The sequence below is a fragment of the Mus pahari genome, chromosome 19, assembly GCF_900095145.1.
Source record: "Mus pahari chromosome 19, PAHARI_EIJ_v1.1, whole genome shotgun sequence".
Lineage (NCBI taxonomy): Eukaryota > Metazoa > Chordata > Mammalia > Rodentia > Muridae > Mus > Mus pahari.
The window spans coordinates 40,244,812-40,252,220 of record NC_034608.1 but is presented as its reverse complement, the minus strand read 5'-3'; positions in this window follow the sequence as shown (position 1 = coordinate 40,252,220).

The window sequence follows — 7,409 nt, the reverse complement described above, 5'->3', positions numbered from 1 at the left end:
TTAGATGAAATGCCCTACAGTGGGGAGAGGGAACTTATAGAACCCACCTCCAGCAGGAAGACAGGGCATCAAGTGAGGGAGGGGGGCCATCCCACAGCCACAACTCTGACTCAAAATTGTTCCTGTCTGAAAGAATTACAGGGATGGAAATGGAGAGAAGCCTGAGGAAAAGAAGGTCCAAAGTGGGGTCCAGCAGAGGCCAGAAGACGGTGCTGGATTCCTAGTACTGGAGTTCCAGGCGATTGTGAGCTACCACATAGGTGCTGGGGATCACACCCAGGTCCTCTGGGAGAACAGCTTAACTGTTCTCCCAGAGGACAGCTTAACTGCCATCTCTCCAGCCTAATATATTCTTTTACTGATGTGTTACATTATAGGTAAATTCTTAGCTCTAACTCAGTGGTTCTCAGCCTGTGGGTTGAGACCTCTTGGGGGGGGGGGCTTGAACAACCTTTTCACGGAAGTTGCATATCAGATATGTAATTATGATTCATAACAGCAGCAAAATTACAGCTATGATGTAGCAACTAATTTTATAGTTGTGGGGTCACCACAGCGTGAGGAACTGACTTAAAAGGTCACATAATGAGGAAGGCTGAGAACCACTGCTCTAACTACTCAGCATGAGGTCCTGGGGCGACAAAATTAGCACCAGGTGAATATATTTTGGCTATGCAGATTCTCTTGTTCCACAGAAGGCCTGGCTTTTAAAAGCCTGTGGGTAGTTGTTGTAAAGGAGAAAGTTCGGAGGTGGAATGAAGCTTGGAAGAATACTTATACAGCCTGCACTGAGCCCAGGGCCCCATCCCCAGCTCTGTCTCAAAAGACAGGACAGCACACAGCTGTACGTACTCCCAGTACTCTGGAGGTGAAGGAAGGCAGGAGAATCAGAAGTTCAAGGTCACCTTTGACTACACACGGAATTCAAGATCAGTCCCCAAGACACTAGAGCCCGTGTCCAAAAAATAAAAATGGGAGAGAAAGCCCACACAATTCCAATACCCCTGGCAGACTAGAGAAGACGGGATTTATAATCCTAGGAGATTCTGAAAAAATCGAGATAGCCAACAATGTGGAAGAACGTATACTGTTAAATAAGGTTTATAGTTTAATAATATTGCGCTAACATTGATGAATCTACTGCAGCTGAGCGGTTGGTTAATACTGCCTGGAGCCCGGGTGTACACAAATGTTCTGCTGGTTTTTACAAATTTACTAGAAAATAGTAATATTAATTTTTTAATTTTTAATTAATTTTTAAGTTAAATTTTTAATCTTAAGGCCTTGGTTTAAGTTTAAGCGCTAGTAATTTTAAACTTTCAGGGGCCTGTTTCCTCACTAAAAAAAGAATTGGGACACATGCTTCTTCCAATCTGCTTGGGAAGGACAGAATGGATGATTTTCCTACTCAGAGATTCTCCGGCTTTATTCCAACAAAGCAAACAAACACAGATGAGCAGTTGCTAAAGGGGGGAAACTTGGCAAAAATCATGAAATTATATTTGAGGCGATTCCTCTCCACGTTTCCAAACGGCAGAGGCCCGAAGAAGCGTTCCCAGCTGGTGAGGAGCCAGGAGCCTCTTCAGAAGCTTTCAGGCCAAAAGGAAACTTACCCTGCCGAAAGTTATTTCCAGAAGAGAGGCTTTTGCTTTTGAGAAACGTAAAATATAAATTGTTAGAGAACATAAAAATACAAAATTACCCATTAAAGAGTAGCGGGATTTGTCAGATAGGGATCAACCGAGCAGACAAAGGAAGGCAGGCGTCTCCAGAAGCAAGATTGCTCCTTAATCAGCACAACGGAAGGAAGGAAGGAAGGAAGGAAGGAAGGAAGGAAGGAAGGAAGGAAGGAAGGAAGGAAGGAAGGAAGGAAGGAAGGAAGGAAGGACTCTCTCCCGGAAGTGAGGCTGAGCACGTGATGTGGGCCCATCCGGTTTTATAGGATGGAAAAGGGAGAACTTTGGGGATGGGAGAGTCCGTCTGCAGGTCACTCCTCAGCAGTCTGGAAGTGTAGACACCAGCGCCTTGGCACTACAATCTCCTCCTACTCAGAAGCATCCACAGGTGTCCTTAAGTCAGCCTTCCTGTCCCAGGCCTCTCAGCCCACCTGAGGCTTGCAGGGCAATAGCCCTTCAGAATGAATAAGAGTTATTATTTCCCAATAATAGGTTATCCAAGTATCTTTAGAATTACACAAATAAATTTATTTGCTATTTAAATGTAACTCTGTAATTTAAACTTTTTCTGTAATTAAAAAAAAAAAAATCTGCTCGTACTTGTAGTATTGTTGAAACTTACTGGCTCTCCAGTCCTAGCAAGCAGGGAGACTATCCCAGGAATGCTGGCAGTCACAGAACCAAATCAGCTTGGCAGCGATCATTTCCCTAGACGCCCGCCCACACCTAACACTCGCCTCTCCTGACAAGGTCTGATATTCCAGGCTTTCTTCTTCCCCTAACAGTGTTTGTCTGCCTCTGTTTATTTCTCAGGGGTTCCCTTATCCCTTCATCTAATTCAAGCAAGATTCTGAACCGAAGGACACAGCCTTATAGGAGGATGCCTTCGTTTTCACGAATCCCTACGTCAGGCAAGATTCTCTTTGGAAGGTCACCCTCTTCCTCTCATTTTGGCATTGAGCTCCTGAAGAGTCTCCGTCAACACAGGAACTAAGTGAATTCAGTTGTTAGCCTTTGTAAGAATGCTTGGGTTTGGCTTGGCTTGTTTGGTGTTTTCAAAGCTTACTGGAGAGTTTCTATAATTAAGACTCTGTAGACTAGGAATCACGTAGAAAACTCTCTGGGGTGACATTTAGAATGGTGGGCTTCCAGAAGAACTAGCAAGATCATTTTAATGGCTTCAATCTGGGGTGTGTTCAGAGCCAGAGGCCTTGGAGAATTTGCTTTCCACATTACTCAGTATCATTACTACAGGAAGACTATATACCAGCAGTGATAGTGCTTAGTCAGTACCCACAGTGACAGTGCTCAGTCAGTACCCGCAGTGATGATACTCAGTCAGTACCCACAGTGACGATGCTCAGTCAGGACCCGTGGCAACCATGCTCAGTCACTACTTGTTGGGATTACATGACCCTTTCAGCTGCTTAGAGTTGCACTTAGTTGTTTAATAGTAACTGTTTACTCTTAGGTGACTCTTTTAACCATGATCCTACACTCTATACCCTAGATTGGCTTTAATCCCTATCTAGATTAACTTAAATATCTAAAGTTTTATCCCCTTGAGTACCAAAACAAAAACATTGTTTAAATTGTTCTCTTTTTTTTTTTTTTTTGAGAAGTTCTTTTCTTTTTAATTTAACAAACAATAACCTGAGCTTACAGATTTGAAAGAGATTACTTATAACACAAGGCCACACCATTTAGTTCAACGTTAGTCCTCATTTTGTTCCATGAAAGGTTGACCATGTACTTTTAAATGTTATTTCTCTGTAGTTTGCGATCTACAGCAATATCTTGGAACTGAATAATAACAAACAGCATAAAATATTACATATAAATACTCAATTATTTATTTTAATATCATTGTTTAAAAACCATTGTGTCATTAAGACACTTCTTTACGGAATAGTCATTTATACATTGTGCCTTGCATTTAAATTAGGCTAAACTTTAAGATTTCTGGATGAACCCTACTAGGAAACACGAAGCCCAAACATACAACGGCCTGATTTTATCTGTTATCCCAGGATCACGCTCTTTAGAATTCTTAGGTCATGCTTCAGTGTCCCTTCGTCTTCCTAGTGACATGATATGTACCTACACAGTTCGTTCACATGCCTGTCTGTGTTTGTCTTACCATCTTCTAATCTGATGTAGCTTTGGGATGATATGGGAAGCCATAAACTACATATCAAAATAAAAGTATTTAGTCCAAGAGTGCAGTGTCTGTGATAACTACTCATACTGACGTATGTAAGCTTTGAGTACGATCCAAAAGAAGCGAAGGAAGTGAGAAAGAAAACATGACTCGTCAGGTACTCTTGAGAGTCTCTTTTGAGCAACCAGCTTGCAAAAATACAACATTATGTTACTTTTTGAGATGTACTTCATTCATAGATAGATAGATAGTTAGATAGATAGATAGATAGATAGATAGATAGTTAGATAGATAATAGAATAACACATAGGCCTCCAATATAGTTTAATAGGTTTTGAAAATGTATTTGCCAACTCACTATTCAAAGCAAGATACAGAACATTTCCATTACTCATGGACGTTCACTTATTGCCTTTCAAGCCCATGCCCACCTGCCCCCGGCACAGCTGGAAGCAGTACTCCTGAGTTCTATTTCTATGCACGTTGCTTGCCCTTGGACTGTTCATTGATGGAGTCCTGTGATATATAAATATAACTCAATGTGCTGATCCCGTCTTCTGCTGGCGTTTGGGATGTTTGCAGACTGGGAACTGTCCCCATCGGTTCCTTTCTTTGTACTTACTGTAGCATAATGACCGACAAAAGCAAGTTAAGGGAGAAAATATTTGTGGTTCATTGTTTGAGAATATAGTCCTTCTTGGTGATGACAGACTGGGCACATTGCAGCCACATTCAGGAAGCGAAGGAAATCACTGCTGGCATTCAGCTTCATTTCTCCCTTTTATTCTGTCTGAGACCCCAGCTTGTGGGGAAAGGGCTGCCTATATTCAGACTGAGTCTTTGCTGCTCAATGAAACCTGAGAATACCTTTATAAACACAGATAGAGCCATGTATAATCAGCATAAATTATAAATACAGTGTAGTTGACAAGGAAGATTAATCACCACAGGATATTACTAATAAAAGCTTTTGGGGATATTAGAGAACAAATCATTTTGTGGACCTGTACTTGACTTCTCTTGGCTAAACATGTAAGTATGAAATGTTTTTAAAAAATAGATTCAATCCTATTACCTGTTTGCTCTCACACAAAACCATTTCTTTAATTATATTTATTGAGTTTTAATTTGTAGAATTTGCCTATAATCAAAGAAATTGAAAAGTAACCAATGTATTAAAAAAAAAAAAAGTGGAGCAAGGGCTGGAGAGATGGCTCAGTGGTTAAGAACACTGACTGTTCTTCTGAAGGTCCTGAGTTCAAATTCCAGCAACCACATGGTAGCTCAAAACCATCTGTAATCAGATCTGATGCCCTCTTCTGGAGTGTCTGAAGATAGCTACAGTGCACTTACATATAATAAATACATAAAAAATCTTTAAAAAACAAAACAAAACAAAAGCAATAAGTAAAATAAAACATGGAGCAAAGAGCATGATGGGTAGAAGAAGGAGGAAAAGATATGATGCATTAAGGACCCAAAGAAGGCGGTGTGAGGGCTGGAGAGAAGGCTCAGTGGTTAAGAGCACACTGACTGCTCTTCTGAAGGTCCTGAGTTCAAACCCCAGCAACCACATGGTGGCTCACAACCCTCCATAATGAGATCTGACGCCCTCTTCTGGTGTCTGAAGACAGCTACATTGTACTTACATATTATAATAATAAATAAATCTTTGGGACAGAGTGAGCAAAGGTCAATTCCCATAAACCACATGAAGGCTCACAACTATCTGTACAGCTACAGTGCACTCATGTACATAAAATAAATAAATCTTACAAAAAGAAGAAAGCAGTGTGATAGAGCATGTTATCTGAAGGCATGAGGGTGGCTGGAGTCCTATTAGGACACATTCAGCATGCCTGGTTTCATCTTAGCTGAACCCAGTGAATGGTCTTTGGAAATAGAATAAAATGGCTTAGGGAAGGACAGACCTGTAAAGTGGAAGCAGATAATGCTCCTGCAGCAGACTCTGGAGAAACAAGCATGTTAGCTGAGGTGCAGAGATGAGGGCAGATATAAGACATCCTGATCTATGAGCTCCTGTCATCAACTCTAAGAAATTAACTTCTGTGTAAAGAACCATTTAAACGTGGTTGAGTAATTTAGCAAGAACTATTTTTGAAATCTCTATTTTTTTCTGGGGGAGAGTCTTTTAGCCAGTGTTCCATTACTGCCACAACCAAGGTGATTCTTATAAAAGAACGCATTTAATTGCCACTTGTTTACTTTCAGAGGTTTAGTCTATTGTCATCATGGCGGGGAAGCAGCAGCACACAGGTAGACATGGTGCTGGAGGAGAAGCTGAGAGTTTTATATATGGATTGATAGACAACAGGAAGAGAGAGCTACTGGACCCAGGTTGGACATTTGAAAACCTCACTGCCCCCCCCCCACCACCACCACCACACTTCCTCCAAGGCCAGACCTCCTAATCATTTCAAATGCTGCCACTCCCTAGTGACCAAGCATTCACATCTGTGAGTCTCCTGGGCCATTCTCATTCCAACCACCACTAAGGTAGGCTTGATATTTTCTGAGTCATTGGAGTGTATTTCCAGGAAATCTAGAAGAAATGAGGTTAAGATAATAAAGTAACCTTGAAAAGAAGAATGAGAAATGAGATTGCTTGTTTGATTTTAGGTACCAAGGAGTCGCTCTAAAGAAGTGATATGCCCTAATACAGGGAATGCCGGGGCCAGGAAGCAGGAGTGGGTGGGTTGGGGAGCAGGGCAGGGGGAGGCTATTGCAAATGAAGAAGAAAATAGTTAATAAAAAATTGTTAAAAAAAAAACCAGAAGTGATTTGTCAGTGAGTGGTGTCTGACTGCAGCCGTTTCAGCAAGCTTCTTGTTAGAAGAATGGGCACAGGAGCCAGCTTCTTCAGTTGGTTTCAAATGTGCCTCTGGTGAATCGGAGAAATACATTAAAACCAGTAGTAGCTTTTCTGTACCCCAAGATTTTTTTTTTTTGAGGCTCATGTGAATTCAGGGTTGTTTCTCTGACTTCTTTCTCAGTATGTTTGTTGTTCTAGGAAGAGAACTGATTTTTTAAGGCATTTTTTTATTAGATATTTTCTTCATTTACATTTCAAATGCTATCCCCAGAGTCCCCTATACCCTCCCCCGCCCTGCTCCCCAACCCACCTACTCCTGCTTTCTGGCCCCGGCCTTCCCCTGTACTGGGGCATATGATCTTCACAATACCAAGGGCCTCTCCTCTCATTGATGGCCAACTAGGCCATCCTCTGCTACATATGCAGCTAGAGCCACAGCTCTGGGGGGGGGGGTACTGGTTAGTTCATATTGTTGAGAACTGATTTTTATATGTCAGATTTGTGTCTGGCTACTTTGCTGAATGTGGTTATCGGCTATAGGAGTTTTCTGTTGGATTCTATAATGTGTGTGTGTGTGGGGGGAGGGGTTCCCTGCAAACACTGACCATCAGAATGTATCTCCTTGTCTTGGAGAGAGCAGATAGTTTTGTCTCTTCTTCTTCTTCTTCTTCTTCTTCTTCTTCTTCTTCTTCTTCTTCTTCTTCTTCTTCTTCTTCTTCTTCTTCTTCTTCTTCTTCTTC